At 43.8% G+C, this 19,380-nt stretch overlaps 1 protein-coding gene and 1 long non-coding RNA gene across 20 annotated transcripts in view; both read left to right on the top strand.

The window, feature by feature from the left end:
• The window catches only part of LOC146399714 (uncharacterized), a 28,159-nt gene extending 18,875 nt beyond the window's left edge, over positions 1-9,284 (top strand). For all 3 annotated transcript variants that reach the window (XR_014814636.1, XR_014814637.1, XR_014814638.1), the window contains 2 exons: positions 3,979-4,088; positions 8,959-9,284. This is a non-coding gene — a long non-coding RNA (uncharacterized LOC146399714). The remainder of the gene's footprint in view (positions 1-3,978; positions 4,089-8,958) is intronic.
• Positions 9,285-13,966: 4,682 nt separating this feature from the next.
• FAM168A (family with sequence similarity 168 member A) overlaps positions 13,967-19,380 on the top strand; it is a 218,617-nt gene continuing 213,203 nt past the window's right edge. For all 17 annotated transcript variants that reach the window (XR_014814615.1, XR_014814611.1, XR_014814609.1 and 14 more), the window contains exon 1: positions 13,967-14,168. The gene's annotated coding sequence lies outside the window, so the exon portion shown is untranslated. The remainder of the gene's footprint in view (positions 14,169-19,380) is intronic.

The raw sequence follows: 19,380 nt of genomic DNA, 5'->3' as shown, positions 1-19,380 counted from the left end.
TCTTCCTCCCTCCTTTTCTTCCTTCCTTCATTCTTTCTTCCTTTCTTTTACTGTAAAAAAAAAAAAAAAAAAAAGAGCACATATAACGGATGTGGATGGTTTAAAGAATACTGATGTAATGAGCCCTTGCGACCCTACCACTTGGCTTGCAAAATAAAGCATTACTCATACCTCGAAGCCCTGATCACATCGTCTCCTTTGCCTTCCCGAATCTGCCATTGCTCACTCTATTAGTCAGTTGTTGCCACAAAACGCCTCGTGTTGCCTCAAAATTCCACAGGCGTTTATCTCACTCTCATGGTCCATAGGTTAACTAGTCTGTGCTAATCTAGGATGGGCTTGGTGGGGTTGCTCTGACTCAGTTTGTGGATTGGGCAGCAGAGTGGATCTAGTCTGTGCTACACGTCTGGTCCTACTTGGATCAGAGCCTACCTGGGGCCTGTGCTTCTCTCGGCAGCTCACTGAAGTGTGAGAGCCACATCCCACAGCACAAGCACATTTAAGATGCTGCTCGTGTCACATCTACTCATGTTCCACTGGCCAAAGCAGGTCACCAAGCCCAGCCTCAGTGACAGCAGGGAAGTCTGTGCCTTTACAGCCAAGGGAGGTGCGGTGAACGTTTACTAAACCATAATCCAGACTGTCCCAAGCATGCCTTTGGTTTCTTTTCATGATTTTACCAACTAGAGATGTATCCCTAAATTATATTATTTAGAATATAATATGTAATATATTTATATCCATGGTTTTCTTCTGTTTTTGAACTTTGTGCAAGTGGATCCAGAGCGGATCAGTTTTTTTTATTTCTTTATCTGTCACTTCTTATTAGATTCCGGATAGGAGAGCGGATCTGTTTTTCTGAGTCACTCTTCTCCTGCTTCCTCCCTGCTTGGTCTCTCAGCAGGATGCTCGGTTGTGAACACAGACACCAAGCCGGGGGCCACTTGAAGGAAGGGGATTTATTGGGAGGGTGTTAGATTGTTCACAGACTTGATGGGAAGGTTGGAGAATCAAGCCCAGAAAGTGCATAGGAGGCACATCAGTAGTTGCCTGGGGCTGGAGATGGAGGAGGAATTCCCAGTGATGGGGAACAAGGAAACTCTGGGCAGCAGTGGAAATATTTTGTATCTTGATTGTGACAGTGGTTATGTGGGATATATGATTTGTCAAAACTCATTAAACAATACAATTTATTTTTTTATTTATTTTTTGCCTTTTCTAGGGCCGCACCCTCGGCATATGGAGGTTCCCAGGCTGGGGGCCCAACCAGAGCTACAGCTGCCGGCCTACGCCACAGCCACAGCAACGCCAGATCTGAGCTGTGTCTGTGACCTACACCACAGCTCATGGCAATGCCGGATCCTTAACCCACTGGGCGAGGCCAGGGTTCAAACCCACGACCTCATGGTTCCTCGCCGGATTCATGTCCGCTGTGCCATGGGAACTCCCTAAACAATATACCTTACATGGGTGCAGTTTGCTGTACGTAAACTATATATTAAGTTGATGTTAAAAAAAGAGGACCTGCTTCATTTAATACTAATTTTAAAAAGTCCGTAGTGACTAGGGTTTGAGAACGCAACTGTGGGGTTCTCCCCAAGCCAGTTTTGTATGATTTAGTGTGATATTTCTGGCTCTAGACCTGGTTCTCTGGTTCTCTGATAGCACTTTTCATTTTTTAAGTATATGTATTTTAAGTACATATATATATATATATATATATATATATTTTTTTTTTTTTTTATCTTTTTGCCATTTCTTGAGCTGCTCCCGTGGCATATGGAGGTTCCCAGGCTAGGGGTTGAATCGGTGATGTAGCTGCCAGCCTACGCCAGAGCCACAGCAACGCGGGATCCGAGCCACTTCTGCAACCTACACCACAGCTCACGGCAACGCTGGATCCTTAACCCACTGAGCAAGGGCAGGGATCGAACCTACATCCTCACAGAGACAATGTCAGGTCCTTAACCCTCTGAGCCACAGTGGGAACTCCACTCCATTACCTTTTATTCCAAGTAACATTCCATTGTATGGATATAGCACATTTTGTTTATTCATTTATTAGTTAATGGACATTTGGGTTGTTTCCATGCTTTGGCTATTGTGAATAATGCTGCTGTGAATATTCATGCATGCATTTTTATGTGGACACATGTTTTAATATCTCCTGGGTATATACCTAGGAGTGGATTCGTTGGGTTATAGGGTAACTCTACGTGTAACTTTACGAGGACCTGCAAGACTGTTTTCCAAAGCAGCTACACCATTTGACATTCCTGCCAATAATGTATGGGATTTCCAATTTCTCCACATCATTGTCAGCACTTATTATTATCTGTCCTTTGTTTTTCTTTTCAGGGCCGTACCCATGGCACATGGAGATTCCCAGGCTAGGTATTGAATCGGAGCTGCAGCCACTGGCCTGCACCACAGCCACAGCAATGCAGGATCTGAGCCGCGTCTGTGACCTACACCACAGCTCACGGCAACGCTGGATCGTTAACCCACTGAGTAAGGCTAGGGATTTAACCTGCGTCCTCATGAATGCTAGTCAGATTCATTTCCACTGAACCACGATGGGAATGCCTGTCTGTCTTTTTAATTATTAGCCATCCTAGTGAATTTGATTGTTGTTGGGTTTTGTTTGTTTGTTTGTTTAGGGCCGCACCTGTAGCATGTGGAGTTCTCAGGCTAGGGGCTGGATTGGAGCTGCCAGCCTAGTCACAGCCACGCCAACACTGGATCCAAGCTGCATCTGTGACCTATACCGAGGCTTGTGGCAACGCTGGATCCTTAACCCACTGAATCAGGCCAGGGATTTAGCTGGCATCCTCATGGACTGTATGTCAGGTTCTTAACCTGCTAAGCCACAATGGGAACTCCCAGGAAGTATCTGTCTTCTGAGTTAGTTATGAGCCTAACAGAGGAGTTCTGTAGGGTCCTTTGGGTCCCTGCTAAGATCCCATGGGTACGGAAGTTTCTTCCCACAGAGGTCCTCCAAACTCACCAAGGCCGTCAGGGGTGAGAGGCTGTTTGCTAACTCATTCGATTGTTCAGTAAACATTCACTGACTCTCTCTACCCGTCCCGTGCCTGGCTCCGTGCCTGGGGGCCTGCCTCTCGTCTGCTTTACATCTATGCAGATACAGACGTGGCGGGTCACTGCCCAGAGTGACCAGTGCTGCTGCAGGGGAAAACACAGGGGATCTCTGTCCCTGGGAACAGGGGACTTTTTTTTTTTTTTTTTTTTGTCTTTTTTTTATCTTTTCTAGGGCTGCTCCCGTGGCATATGGAGGTTCCCAGGCTAGGGGTAGAATTGGAACTGTAGCCACTGGCCTACGCCACAGCCACAGCAACGCAGGATCTGAGCCACGTCTGTGACCTATACCAGAGCTCACGGCAATGCCGGATCCTTAACCCACTGAGCGAGGCCAGGGAACGAACCCGCAACCTCATGGTTCCTAGTAGGATTTGTTAACCACTGAGCCACGACGGGAACTCCACAGGAGACTTCTTACAGATGGAGAGGAGATGGCTGAGGTAAGTCCCAGAGGCTGAATGGGAGATGGCCAGGTGGAGGGTGGGGTGTGTGGCGGTGCCCAAGGAAGGTCTCAGCTACAGGGACAGCTTTGTAGTAGCGGTGATGTAAGTTCAGCGGCTGTAACAGTGATCTCATGTAACATAAATAGATAGATAATCTTTAACAGCTCAAAGTAAGCAGTCCAAGTGGAATTATAACTTATTTCTGCTAAGAAATTACCCCAATACTTAGTGGCTTAAAATGATAGACATTTATTGTTTCACGTATTTTCTGTGGTCAAGAATTTGGAAGGGGCTTAACTAGGTGATTCTGGCTTCTGATTTTCATGAGGTTGCTGTCAAGATGTCAGACAGAGCTATGCATCTGAAACTTGACAAGAAGCATGGTTGTGGGCGGAGGGTCTCAGTTCCTCATAACGTGAATCTGTTCTCATGACAGGGCAGCTGGCTTCTGCCAGAGCAAGTGATCCAAGAGAGAGTGAGACAGAAGCTGCAGTGCTTTTTATGAATCTCAGAAGTCACACTCTGCAAGGGTGTGAACACCTGGAGGTAAGAATTATTGGGGGACATCTCGAAGGCTGGCTAACGTAATCTGCCTTCTCAACCCCACTGATTTGTATCTCTCCTACATGAAAAATATTCTTGGAATTCCCGCTGTGGCAAAACAGGATCAGCGGCTTTTTTGGAGTGCTGGGACACAGTAGGCTGAGGATCTGGCATTGCCGCAGCTGTGGCACAGGTTGCAACTGAGGCATGGATCTGGCAACTCCATGTGCTACAGGGCCAAGAAAAAAAAAATTCTCACTCTCCCCTAAGGCCCTCAAAAGTTTCATTCTGGCATTCCCTGGGCGCTCAGTGGGTTAAGGATCTGGCATTGTCACTGCTGTGGCTCAGCTCACTGCTGTGGTGCAGGTTCGATCCCTGGCCCAGGAAGTTTCACGTGCCATTGGCGTGGCCAAAAAAAAGTCTCATCCCATTACAGTATCAACTTGAAATCCAGAATTTTGTCATTTTTAGTCAAGTTCAGATTCAAATGAGTCTCCTTGGGGGTAGTTTCTTAAGTAATCTCATCAAGTACAAGTCTGCTGTATTTGAACACTAGCAAGAGAGACAAGTTATCTGCTCTCTACCCACAGAACATAAAATGATGGCCTAGGCCTAGGGATAGACCAAGGACAAGCACTACGGACCCTCTTACTCAAAAAGGGAGGGAACAGGAGGCAAAAAGGAGTCACTGCTCCATAGCAATTCTGAAATCAAAAAATGCACACACTGATTCTGAAATGGAGCACTTCCATGATTCAGACCCAACCTGAGAATATTTTGTGGGTCTCTGAGTCATGTTTTTTTTTTCTCATGAAAAGTAGCCTGTTTTTGCACTGAGCAGTTTTTTTCAGCCAATTTCTTATTTAAACAAGTTCAAGAATCTAAAGTTTTCTATTCATTTTATATTGTCTCTGTCTCTGCCAAATGTAGGCATTTGAGATTGTGACACATGGTTGAGACAAAGATCTTGTACCAAAGTAATAAAATCTGAATTCAGGAAACTTCCAGGAATTCAGTATGGCCAAACATTAGAGGTTCCCTGGGTTTCTCTCTGCCAAAATGTCTAAAAATATATTCACAATCATTGCCTAGTTATACGTCAGCCCTCAAACTCAATTGTGAGAGCCTCTAGGACAGGGGAGGCTCAAGGAGAAATGACAAACCCATAATTATGGTAGAAGATATTAACACAATTCTCTCAGTTACTGTTAGAATATGCAAATTAAAAATCAATAAGAACAAAGAAAATTTGAATAAGAGTTTTAAAAATTTTTAACTAAGTGACATATATGGAACACTGCATCCAAAAACTATAGACTATATATTCCTTCCAAGTGTATATGGAATATTTATTGATATGCTGGGCCATAACATAAGTTTAACCAAACTGGGAGTTCTCATCACGGCACAGCAGAAACGAAGCTGAATAGTATCCGTGAGGATGCAGGTTCCATCCCTGGCTTTGCTTAGTGGGTTGGAGATCCAGCATTTCTGTGAGCGTGGTGTAGGCCGCAGACATGGCTCGGATCCCGTGTTGCTGTAGCTGTAACTCTGATTTGACCCCTAGCCTGCTAGCCTGGGAACTTCATATGTTGTAGGTGTGGCTCTAAAAAGCAAAAAATAAAAAAAAACCCCAAAAACCCAAAAACCTGAAATCACATGCTCAATCACCACACTTGGATTATGGTAGTAATTTTTTTCTTAAGAAGAAAAGTAGGAGGGCCCAAATATTTTGAAACTGAATATATGCTACCAAATAATCTATAGGTCAAAAATAAACTATATAAATTCGAAAATGTTTTAATCAAAAGATGATAAAAACACAATATGTCAAAACTTGTGGAACGCAGCTAAAGCCATGCTTAGAGTGAGATTTATGTTTTAAATGCATATACTGAAAAAACTTTAAAAATAGTTGAAAACTAATTATCTAAATATACACCTCGAGTAGGTAGGAAAAAAATCTGGAAATTAAAGCCAAATAGGAGTTCCCGTCGTGGCTCAGTGGTTAACGAATCCTACTAGGAACCATGAGGTTGCGGGTTCGTTCCCTGGCCTCGCTCAGTGGGTTAAGGATCCGGTGTGGCCGTGAGCTGTGGTGTAGGCTGGCGGCTACAGCTCTGATTGGACCCCTAGCCTGGGAACCTCCATATGCTGCAGGAGCGGCCCAAGAAATGGCAAAAAGACCAAAAAAAAAAAAAAATCCAAATAAAGCAAGGAGAAAATAATAAAGGTGACAGAAGAAATTAATCAAATAGAAAACAAAAATATTCAAGAAAGCATCAAAAGAACCAAATGTTAATCCTCTGAGAAGTCTTCTAAAACTGATAAAACACTTCCGTATCAGTTTTAGGACTGGAAGGAACTTCCCTTAGCTGATAAAATGTAGGCACAAAAAACCTACATTGAACATCATACTTCCTGGGGAAATATAAAATCTGTCCCCCTGTGGAGTTCCCATTGTGGCTCAGCAGTTAATGAACCTGACTAGCATCCATGAGGACGCAGGTTCGATCCCTGGCCTCGCTCAGTGGGTGAAGGATCTGGCGTTGCCGTGAGCTGTGGTGTAGGTTACAGATGCAGCTCAGAACCTGTGTTGCTGTGGCCCTGGTGTAGGCTGGCAGCTACAGCTCTGATTGGACCCCTAGCCTGGGAACCTCCATATGCCACAGGTGTGGCCCTAAAAAGAGAGAAAGACAAAAAAAACCCCAAAAAACAAAAAACAACTTTTCCTCTGGAGTTCCTGCTGTGGCGAAACGGGATTGGCTGCATCTTGGGAACGCTGGGATGCAGGTTCGACCCCTGGCCTGGTGTGGTGGGATGGGGATCCCATGTTGCCAAAGCTGCGATTAGGTGCCAACTGAGGTTCAGATCTGATCCCTGGCCCAGGAGCTCCATTTGCGGTGCAGTAGCCCAAAAAGAAACCCCAAAAACCCAACAGCAACGTTCCCCCTGAGATGGGGATGAAAACAGCAAATCCACCATCACCATCTCTGTTCAACACTGTACTAGAGGGTCTCCCAATGAAATAACAGGAAAAAGTATAGAATTTGGGGGAAAAAAGAAGAAAAACGGTCATTATTTGAGGGCCTGGCACTGAGGAGTGTTTGGTGACTAACTGCTGAGTGGACGGACAGACGGAGCAAAGGATGGACCAAGTAGTTAAGTAGTGAGCGGGGCTCAAGGCAGGCGCCTCCACTTTGTGGACACTGCCTGCTGCGCAATCGACAGAAAAAATAAAACACCACAGTGCAATTGCACACAGCGAGATTTTTTCATCAACGAAAAATTGATGGGAGAATCACAGATATCTGGATAAAAGGCAGGCCTGTCTCCATTTCTGTTTTCTCTAGAAGCTTTAGTAGAGAGGACAGGATATTCGGCCCCCTGTTTTGACTCTAAGGATATTTTTGTCTTGTGTTTATGAATACAGAGTTTTTAGATGGAATTATATTATATTGATTACTTTTCACTGAGAAAATATTTCCCAGAACAAATGCCATTAGGTCAGTTCACTATCTTTGATTTTTCTACACAGCCAATTAAGTCTATTTCCAACTTATCCATTTTCACTTAATTGAGCTACAATTATATTTAGCTGAAAAATAATTTTTGTGTAAATTTTATAATGATGATTTGAGCCAGTCAATTAAAAAAAATACACATCGCAGTGTAATAATTATAGCTCCTGCCACCATCAGCTCTCGTCTGTGGTCATTCTTTCTAGGTTCCATCAAGGCCACTGTGCCTGGGACAAATTTTGCAGATCTACCTTTCATCAAGAAGATTTATTTGATTTTTCCATCAAGATTTAGTCAATAAGTGATTTCACTGTATGCAATTTAGTTGCTGTCAGTGTTATTAGGTAGGTAATAGGTATGAATCTTATTCCACAAACTTAGGAGACTAAGAAATGACATATTACTTTTTTTCCTTTTTGCCATATCTGTGGCCTGTGGAAGTTTCCACGCCAGGGATCAAACCCACACCACACCGGCGACCAGGGGCAGTGGCAATGCTGGCTCCTTAACCCACTGTGCCACCAGAGAACTCAAGAAATGACATATTACTTTATTCAGTTTAAATCAGTCAAGTCCTGGTCATCATTTGAGTTCTTTCACTTACAAAAGACCTGGGGTCTTATGCAAGACAAATATTTGGTAAGTCGCCTTCCTGTGCCTGAAATCAAGGGGTTGGCAGTATTGGTTCCTTCTGGAGGCTTTGAAGGAGAATCCCTCCGTGCCTCTCTCAGTGCTTCTGGTGGTTGCCAGTAAGCCTCATGGTGCCTTGGCTTGGGGCTGTGTCACGAATCTCTGCCTGTTTCTTCACAGGGCCTTCCCTTTGGTGTCTCTGTGTCTCAAATCTCCTCTCCTTTCTCTTACAAAGACACCACTCACTGGATTGATGGTGTGCCTAAGTCCAGAACTGATCTCATTCTGCCTTCTTTTTTTTTTTTTTTTAAAAGACACTAGCCTTTTTTTTTTCTTTTTTTTGTTTCCCATTGTGCCCATGGCATGTGGAAGTTCCCAGGCCAGGGGATGAACCCTTGTCACAGCAGCAACCTGAGCCACAGCAGTGACAATGCCAGATCCTTAACTTGTTGAGTCAATAGGGAACTCCTCATCCTGCCTTTTCTACCTGCCAAGATCCTCCTATCAAATGAGGCCACATTCACAGATATACAGCTATGGGGGTTAGGACTTGGAGAGACCTTTTTTTGAGAGAGAAAATTCACAGTCCACTCCCCTATAATTGGTATATAATTGGTACACTTTTTTTTTTTTTTGGTTAAGTTTATGAACTTGAGCACCTTTATGTAAAGGATCCTCCTTAACGTAAACTTTACTCCAAATTCTCTTCTAATCTTTGCCAGTAACAACCCTCACCTCTGTCAGCTCTTCATAGCTTGCAAAGCATCTGCTACCTTAATTAACTCGTTTAACTACCCTGGGAGTTCTGCAAGGTCAGCCGTTTTCTGGATGTGGAAACAGGTGCAGGAAGGGAAAGAACTTGAGAACCCCCTACCCTGGCTGAAGTGGCATCGAAACCCAGGATTTCAAGGCTCTTTCCTCACTGCTGCTGTTGTGCTGAAGCTTCAGTAGCTGCAATCAGTTCCTGCATATTCATTTGTGATTTACTTTTGCGCTTAATTTTATTTAATGTGCACTTTCCCCTTTTCATTAAAATTTTTCTCAGCTTTATGGAGTTAGTTCCCTTGTCATTTTAATTGCTTATATTGTCTGGATACTTGTCATATTAATTGATGGATTCATTAATTTAACCAGCATTTACAGGAGCCTTACCCTGTGAGACGCTTTTGGCTGAACTGCTCTACCAGCCTGGTCCTTGTCCTTGAGGGCAGTGAATTGACAATGAGCATCCAGTGTGAGCAGGCTCTGGGAGCTGAGTGGCTTCCTAACCTAACTGGGGGTCTGGGAAGGCTTCCTGATTTCCGAATTAGGTCTTAAAGGACAGGCAGGATGCAATCTTATTCCTTTACTATAGGCTACTAGAATCAAATATTAGGATGGGTATTTGATATTCACCCTGAATGTCAGGAGTGTGCGATTAGCTTTCTAGCACTATTCCAAGGTGGCATAAGATTTTTTTTTTTTTTTTTTTGGCTTTTTGGAGCTGAACCCACAGCATGTGGAGGTTCCCAGGCTAGGGGTCGACTTGGAACTGTAGTCGCTGGCCTACACCACAGCCACACAACGTAGGATCCGAGCCACATCTGGGACCCACACCACAGCTCACGGCAACGCTGGATCCTTAACCCACTGAGTGAGGCCAGGGATCGAATCTGTGTCCTTATGGTTGCTAGTCAGGTTCGTTAACTGCTGAACCACGACGAGAACTCCTGGCATAACAGGTTTATATATCAGCCTTCATCACAAATGGCAGAAACTTCCATTTACCCAATGTTGGGTCATTTACAAAACATTTTCACACTCCTTGTCTCACTTGCTGTTACAAGAAGCTCTTTGAGAGAATTGAGTGCTTTGTTTATACCCACATATTTATCTTGTTTTCCATCTTAGCCAAACTAAAACATTTAGTTTTTTCAACAAGATGAAGAATTGCAAAAGTTTTAAAATTAAATTAGATAACTTTGGAACTTAATCATTCAAATTGCACTGAGAATTAAAACAGAGCCTGGTTCTGATGCTAACTTGGCCAATCTTCCTCTCTCTGGGTCTCAACTCCTCTACTATAACGTGGGCATGTGGGGAGTTCCCACTGTGACTCAGCAGGTAACGAACCCGACTAGCATCCGTGAGGATGCGGGTTCAATCCCTGGCCTCGATCAGTGGGTTAAGGATCCAGAGTTGCCGTGAGCTGTGGAGTAGGTAGCAGACAAGCCTCGAATCCCACATTGCTATGGCTGTGGTGTAAGCTGGCAGCTGCGGGCTCCGATTTGACCCCTAGCCTGGGAACTTCCACATGCCCCAAGTGCAGCCCTAAAAAAGAAAAAGAAAAAAAACAGGCATGTGAGGGAAATTTAGTCTGTAGGATGAAATGAGATAATAGATCTCAGACACCAGCGCAGCACCTGGCTCATAAAGATTGATTCACCTAATGTGGTCTCTAACATCCATTTTCCTGCAGTTCTGGAGCCTTCTTAAAGTAATAGTCAAGCCCACACATGTGTGCCAAGGCTCCTAAAGAGATGCTTTGAGAGGAAGAGAGCTTAAAGCCAGCTCATTAACATAGCTGGGACAAAACCATTTCACAGTCTGAGTTAATCGGATGGTAACCGGCAAAGGATAGTGTTTTGACACTGTCATTTTGTTCCCAAGTTTGTTTTGATTGGGTTGCAGAAAAAAATTGGATGGGTAGAAATAATCAACACAAAATAAAACTGACAATGGCTGAAACTACACGTGGGAAAAATTTTTTATGGATGGAAAAGCAAACTGAATGATTCCATCTTTGTTGGTAACAGTGAACACCACAAAGTTGACCTCTGAGAAAATTCCGCTTGGTAGGAATAATCAACACCAAACAAAAAGACTGACAGTGGCTCAAACTGCTCCCAAGAAAAGGTGGACTTGGTGGAAATAATGACGTAGAAATTTCATAGCAGCCGAAGCAATCATCAGTAAAAATCAATAAAAAAACAGATGAATCAAATCTTGTAAAATTGATAAAGAAAAGACTATATCTTAAAATTTCAATTTAGGAAAAAAAATCTAGAAAAGTTAGAAATTGCTTAACTGGGAGAGATAGAAAATTTATCAAGGAATTGAATTGGCTTAATAGAGCTAATTCCTTGAATACTTTGATTAATTCATTAAAAATAATATAATTCTGAGTAAAAAGTTTACCTGTCAAGACTTAGAAGCAGGGATTTGTAGAGAGAATTGTTAAATTAGATGAAAGGTTGGACTGTAAGTAGCAATTTACGTCCTTCGAAGCACGATTATATCCATTGTTTTATTGGATTCTCCCAATAACCGTATGAGGTATCAGGCCAGGAATCATCCTTCCATTTCAGAGATGTAAACACAAGGTTCAGAAAAGTTAAGGGGCTTATTAAAGGTCACCCAGTAAGCTCATGGCAAGGTCTGCTTTAGGATCTGATTCCCAGACTCTTAGTCTGGTAAGCTTCCTCATACATAGTCCCCCAGCTCAGATAGGCTGGAGAGACCCATCCCTTTTGATTTTGACTGCCCAGCCCCTACTGTCTGCTAGCTGGAGAAGCGGCGAAGAGAAGGAGTGAAAAAGGTTTACAAAGTGGAACACTCAGAGAGGGGAAGGGACGGCTACAACATTCCACAGGCACTTTTCTGACCATTCTCAGAAAAGGGAGCAGAGGTCTAGGATTTTTGCGGGGCCGAGGGGTTGGGACCTGAAATTTTAAGCCTGGGAGTATAGGATGGAAAATAAGGTAGCTGGAAAAAGATGATGACTGTTTTGGGGAAAATGAGTCATAAGACATAAGGGTGTAATTAGATTTAGGTGGGGTGAAGCTGCTGAAGCGATTGGCCGCAGCAGGACCTTGGACTAAATTAACCTTTGATTTAAGCAACCTGGGCTTTTCTGGTAGGCCTGCGGATGGGAACTCAAATGTTCTGGTGTTTCTTGCAGAATAGCAAGGAAAAATTACATAAAATCTAAAATATTGTAGTCGAATGCAGGATTTATGTTAAATCAGAAATCATCTGATACAACATTCCATGTTCTAGAAAAGCTGCACACAGAAGGAAACAATATTTAAGTGTAAGATTATTTATTCAGTCTACAGACAATGCTTTAAGTATTGCTTTGTAGACTCTTAACAATAACTTCGTTCCTCCCGCCTCATTCCTCCTCCCCACGGTGATCCCTAAAGAGTAGAAACAATTGCTATAAGAACTCAGATATAAGGAAAATCAATGTGCCTAAAATGTTCTGGGGAGGGTAGGACTTTGGCCTGAGTTTCAAGAATGAGTAGGAGAAAAGGAGGAAATAGGTGTGGAAAGACCAGAAGGAAAAATTTGAGAAGAGACAATAAAAATTGAGAAAGCCCTCCCTACTAACTTAATGTTCTTTTATGATTCTACATGACCACCATTCATTGTTTTAATAGTGGAAATGCTGAGCTCACAGAAAAACCAGGCAGTCTTGGATCACCACAGAGGGCAACAGAAAGCCATGGAAAGCTTTTAGGTAGCAAAGACAAATTGTTGTTGAATTTGGAAATTATATTTTGGAAAATAGTCTTAAAAGCTTAAAAACTTATGTGCTCTTTTTAAACAATGCAGGCAATATTAAAATAAAAGTTATTTGAAATCTGACACTTTTCTCCAAGATAATGACAGATTATTTTGGGAAACCTCTTTCCTGAAATCTTATATTGTCCCAAGCTTCACATAAATTGGATCATTCTAAACATACTGTTCTTAGCATTTCCCCCGCTCTAGAATAGATTTTGATGTCAAGAAACAGATTCATATCACTATTTTGAATGGCTGCTTAGTAGTACATTGTTTGTATATGCAATTTACTTTAACCAGTTCCTATGGATGGACTCTATAATCAACAACCTCATATAACAACCTTGTGCATTCATCTTTTCCAAATTGTTGATTTTCTTTTTAAGGTAAATTCTTAAAAGTAATGAGGCTGCGTCAAGAGGTACGCTTTTTTTTTTCCTTTGGGTTCAAGGTGCCAAATCGTCCGGATTTGCAGAGAGACCAGGAGGAGCCGCTGCGTTTGTCTAGTGAGAGACAGTGGCGACGGAGATGGCGAAAAGAGTACAGACTCCAAGGTGAACTAGTCTATCTAGGCCTGTTCTCGATGGGTTGGCATATTTCCTTCCCTTTTTTCTCTCTTTCACTTCTTAGGCTTAACATGGAGGAAGAACCGAGAACTGCATCTCCCAGCGTTTCACAAGAACCACGCTCCCTGGGAACTGTAGTACAGAGTCTGAGGAGGGCCCGGAAGCAGGGCGCGAGGCTGTGAGGGCATGCTGGGAAATGTAGTTCGGCGGGAAGTGGTGGTAGTGGGGGGGTCTATATGGGAGTGTGCGCGTGCCCGCGAAGAGACGCCACAAACATGGTCCTTTGGGGGATGGGGCAGCGGGGCGACCTTAATTTTCCCTCGTATGTGGTCTTTGAGTCTACAAAAGCCCCCCGCGGAGAGCTGGCTTTATTCCATTGTCTGTGACCGGGAAGAGAGCGGTCCCTCCGCAACGAGTGCGGGGGCGGGAGGCGCAGGCTGAGCGCGGGCCGGAGCGGGGCATGCCGGGAGTTGTGGTCCAGGCGCGCTGAGGCTGTGGGACGTGTCGCGGCGCCGCGCCGGCTCCTCCTTCCCAGCCCTTCTCAGCGGTCCCCCGCCCCTTCCCTCAGCCTCCTCCTCCCTCGCCCGCAGCCCAGCGTCCCCTCCCCCCACCCGTCGGGCTCCTCGGCGGCTACTGCAGAGGATTCAGAGCCGAGTCGCTGAGGAGGAGGAGGAGGCTCCCGGTCCCTGCGCGCCATCCGCCTCCTTACTGGACACGGGCGAGGGAGCGAGAGCGTCGCCTCCGTAGCCTTCAGAGAAGACAAGGGCATCGTCGTCTCAGCCGCCGCCGCCGCCGTTTTCGCCTGCAGCGGCTCACCGGTGAGGCGATCCCCCCCCTCCCAACGCCGGTCCGCTCTCCCTGAGCCTGGGCCGGTGGTACTGGGGAGAATGAGAGTCGGGGCACGGAGTGCCCTCGCGGGCTGGGGGAAGGGGGCTGAGGTTGCGATGGAACGGCGGGCTGGCCGGGGAGACTTGTCCTGGCGCGGGCTGGGGGTGGGGTGAGGGTGGGACACTAGCAGGTTGGGGGGGAGCGGCTAGGGAAGGGGACTTTTAATGGGGAGTGACCAGACCTGGGACAGGAGCGTGGGGTTGTAGGATTGGGGTGGAATTTGGGTGGTTTGGGGCGAAATGGATGATGAGACTGGAGGGGGATGGCTTCTAATGGGGGAGGGGACTGAGTGAGGGTGGTGAATTTGGGGTTGGCCTGGAGCAATTGACAGCTTGGGATCCGGGCCGGGTTGCGGGGTCGGGGGTTTATTTGAATAGAGAGTTGGATTACAGGGTTTGTAGGACCCTCGGGGGATGTTAATTAAGGAGGGCGGAATTTGGGGTGGACCTCGGGCAGGCTGATGAAGGTGGTAGGAGCTGGGGGTGAGGGGCTTGGCCTGGGTTGAGACCTGAGCTTGAAGTGGGCGCTTGCCATCTGGGGATGGTGGAATTTGTTGCGACTTATGGAATAGCGTGGCTTAGGAGAGCAGAGGTAGGTAGAATTGGGGGGTTTCCTGGGAAGTGCTTATGGAGGTTGGAAATAGTGGGGGCGGGACTTTCAATGAGGGAGTGTGAAGGTGAGCTGGCAGGAGGGGGGGAAATAAGGCCGAAAAATGGGCAGAGAAGCATTGCCATTTGGTGGGGAGAGCACAGTGGGATGGGATTTAGAGTGATTTTAGAACTGCTGGAAGGGGCATGGTGGCCCCCTGGGTCGGGGTCAGGGCAGAGGGCGCACAAGATGCTTCTGGGCTGGACTCACTGAAGGAACAGTGGCAGGTGGTGAGCAAGGTTGGGGATGATATATTGAAGAAAATATCCCTTGGCCAAGGTGGCGAGGGAGTTTTGGAGAAAATGTCTGATATGAACTGATAGGACTCAAGAGGTAGTTGCTGATAGTGAGGTAGCCGTTGGGGCTAATTAAGGAGTGGAAAAACCTGGGGTTGCTGGTATGGATGGGGCAGGGAGGATGGAGAGGGGCAGTGAGCAGTGCTGGGAAGGGGTGGATTGAATGATTCTGGAGAGGAAGGATTGGGATGGCTTCCAAGAGACACTGGAGGGTTGGGGGTTGGACTTAAATGGACAGCTTTGGAGGCCATGGTTGGGGGACCTTGCAGGGGACAGAGAAGGGACATTAAAGACTGTTTTCTAGAGGACTTGTTAAGCTGTTTTTGTTTCATTTGTATTAGGATCATATTTAAAAGTAACACAAAGGGTAAAGTTGAGAGGGGTTTCAGTTAAAGTAGAATAGAGGAGAGGGAAGTGTCTTCTATTATTCATATATTATGAAAAGCTAAGGGGAAAAAAACCCACTTCCACACTAAAGGGGAAGAAGATGAAACTGGAATGTGATAGCTATCTATTTGATGTCTCTGCTGTCTCCTTTCTGCCTTCCCCCAGGTGCATTTAAAAATCAGTCCTGGAATTTGGCATTAAATAGATTTGATGAGCTTGAGGTAGTTAAGGGAGCATTCCCTGCTTGAGAACTGATGAATGAGACTGAAAAATAGGAGGCTGAATTTATTTCCTAGTCAGGCAACGTGCATGTATTCAGAAAGAGCTCAGGCCTTTTTTTTTCTTCTCCTCTTAAAATTGATTGCTTGAAGACTCCATTTATTGGTGTCCTGGTTTGCAAGGCAATTAGGCCCATCATTGTATTGCAGGCTAATAATCCTGAGATGAATCTTGGCACTACCGCTTTATGTAAACAGAGAGAAGACAGGAAATATGGAAATGTCATAAATATTCATTGGTGAGATGGTTTGGTATTGATGGAGTTTTTCATTTGAGTCTCTTTTGACGTTACTTGATACAATTTAAAATAATTGGACAGTACTTCTATAGATTGAATTTTTTTTGCAGGAATTCAGGAGGTTAGAATTCTGTCAGATGTGGATAAAAACCTATAGAATCATTTTTATTTAATTTTTTAAGGCACTGTAAGCATGTTGGATAACTACAAAAAACGATATCTCCATCTAGTCATCAGAAATTTTATTTAAAGCTTAATGATATGCTTATTCTCAGGGCAGAATTGTGATGCTGGAAGGTAGAGAAGGATGTTAATGGAGGAAGTATCTTTAGGGAAACAGTTTTCTGGACTTAATTGCATTAACTATGATGAGTTAAACATGAAGTGGCTGTTGATGAGAGCTCAGACTGAGGAAAAAAAAAATGGGAGGATAACCAACAGGATCAAAATTATTCTTTTTGTGTTTTAAGTTTCAGAGTTTAGCTCATAAACAATTTTCCTTGGCTTTCACAGCACATAAAAATACCTAATAAGAATTTTTTTTTTGGTGGTTCCAAAATGGGCAGAATGATTGAAGGTTGGACTTAACCTTGGTATTGAAAGTGTTTTGTTATGAGGAGCTTTCTGTATTAACAATAAACATTAGGTTTAAGCAGTTACCCAAATTTGATGAGAGTGTAATCTAACTAATGCAGGCATTTCTCCTCATAACTTGACTCTGGGGTCCCGGCATTGCTTTAGTGGATCTGCAGGCTTGATCAAGAGGTGTGATATTTATATTAAAGCCCTAGCTTTTAGGAGTTCAAAATGAAAAGGAATCACCTGGGAGAAATGTTTTTATACTTTTTTTTTTCTTTTCTCACAGCTGTGATCATTCGTGTAGTAGAAATGTGTATAGAGTGTTTTGGTATCTTAACCTCATTTGATTCTCCACATGTTCTGCTGAGAAGGGGAGGGCAGTGGAGATATTCACAGACAGGTACCTTGGTGTAGTGAATAATAGCTCATGAATTTAGGGGTCAGGAGTCCTGGGTTCAGATCCCCTTTCCACCACTGATAGCAAGTGATTTTAGTAAAGTCATTAAAAAGCCTTCATATTTAGTGGTAATGGTTGCACAACTTTGTGAATGTACTTGCTTCCACTAATTTGTACAATTAAATATGGTTAAAATGATAAGTTAAAAAATTTCACAAGTCACAAGGCTGAAAAGGGGACCAAATGAGTTTGTGTCCTGAAATAACTTTATGTCCTGAAAACACTGAATATATATGAAATGTTTGTTCAATATTTATTTACTTACTTATTGCCTGCTAAGTGCCAGGGGAAATGAAAATGAGCAAAAAAAGTTGTCGAGGAGCTTTTGGTGTCCTGGGACAGATAGGAGATTTAAATGTAGTGAGTAAAGTGAGGCAGAACTAATGTGATCAGTAGTGTGGGGTCTCAAACCATTTTCCTTGTATTTCACAGTTGAGGACCTAAGAATACCCAGTATTAAGAATCTTTTTTTTCCTTTTTCTGCAGTTCCAAAATGGGTAGAATGTTTGAAGGTTGGACTTAACCTTGGAATTGAAAGTGTTTTGTTATGAGGAAGTAAATGCCCACCATTTACGACTAGCTGTATGACCTTGGGCACAATGATTTCATCTGTCAAATGGGCACAAGAGAACTAATCTGATAGGATTGTTTTGAGGATTAAACAAAATAATCCATGGAAAGCATTTGATACAGTGTGTTACATAGTATACATGAAAATATTAGTTGCTATTATTATTAAATAGGAAGAGACTAGAAGGTGAATAGCCTGGTGTTTTCTACCATGGAATTGTTAGTATTATGATGTTCTATTACTTATTAAGAAGGAAGTACTTTGTATTATTATCAGGGTTTACCTGTATATTTGCATACTATAGTATATGGTACTGTAGTCTAGGAACTTAATCTTTTTGGCTGCATCTGCAGCATGTGGGAGTTCCTGAGCTAGGGAGTGAACGTGCGCGCCACAGCAGCGATCCTGCCCTGCAGCAGTGACAGTGCCAGATCCTTAACCTGCTGCACCACAAGGGAACTCTCTGTACCTCTTTTTAAGGACTTTTTAGCATGAATACCTACTATAAAACCAAATAAATCCCCAGACAAGCTGTGCTGGCACGCTCCTGTTCTTTATGTATGCTGTGCCTTTCACTTGGAAAGTCTTCTCCCTGCTGAATTCCTTAATCTATACTTTGTCCATTAGGTGAACTGTACAGTGAACATATTTCATGGTTGTTGTTCTTTCCAGTTTGTTTGGAAGGAAGAGATTTTTGAAGCTATTGAAATTAGCTGATATTTAAGAGGAGAACTTTGTTTTTGCCTTCTCAGTAAATGTCCATATCCTTAGGGTTAGCATCTTGGCCCACTGGACTTTTTAAGATTCGTTCCTTGGGAGTTTCCTTGCAGTGGAAATGAATCCGACTAGTATCCATGAAGATGTGGGTTTAATCCCTGGCCTCACTTAGTGGGTCGGGGATCTGGCGTTTCTGTGAGGTGTGGTGTAGATCGCCAATGTGGCTTGGATCCCACGTTGTGTAGGTGGGCGGCTATAGCTCCGATTAGACCCCTAGCCTGGGAACTTCCATGTGCCACAGGTGCGGCCCTAAGAAGCAAAAAAAAAAGAAAAAAAAAATCATCTTTTCCTGTAGTTTCATCCTAACTTAAAGGCGCTAAGATTCATCTAGTCATTCAGGATATGAATCTGTGTCAATAGTCTTTTCTTCTCCAAAGCCAAACATAAATCCTTCTAAGTACTTCTGAGATTTGGGAGTTTGGGGTTAGTAGATGCAAATTATTGCATTTGTAATGGATAAGCAATGGGATTTTACTCTATAGCCCAGGGAACAATATCTGATCACTTGTGATGGAACATGATGGAGAATAATGTGAAAAAAATAATGTATATAAATGTATAACTGGGTCACTTTGCTGTATAGCAGAAATTGACAGAACATTATAAGTCAAGTATAATAAAAAAATTAAAATATTTCTGGAATTCGTCTCCCCTTTCCTACTATTTTCACCTTACTTCTGTCCCTAATCTGACATGTTCAAGGCCAGTATAGCCTCCTAACTAGTTTCTAGTAAATCTATGTTCCACCCAGCAGCTACAGCATCTGCCTGCTTAAACCCCTTCATTGGCTCTAAAGTCTAAGCTCGGGAGTTCCCTTGTAGCACAGCCTGCTAAGGATCTGGCATTGTCACTGCTTGGGTTGCTGCTCTGACTCTGGTTCAGTCCTGGGCCCAGGAACTTCATATGCCGT

The sequence above is a fragment of the Sus scrofa genome, chromosome 9 (genome assembly GCF_054392235.1).
Source record: "Sus scrofa isolate SSC_HxYL_T2T_F1_AM1 chromosome 9, Sscrofa_HxYL_maternal_Yorkshire_Landrace_v2.0, whole genome shotgun sequence".
In the NCBI taxonomy this organism is placed as follows: Eukaryota; Metazoa; Chordata; class Mammalia; order Artiodactyla; family Suidae; genus Sus; species Sus scrofa.
The sequence above is the reverse complement of the archived record's forward strand: the minus strand, read 5'-3'. Positions and strand labels throughout refer to the sequence as shown.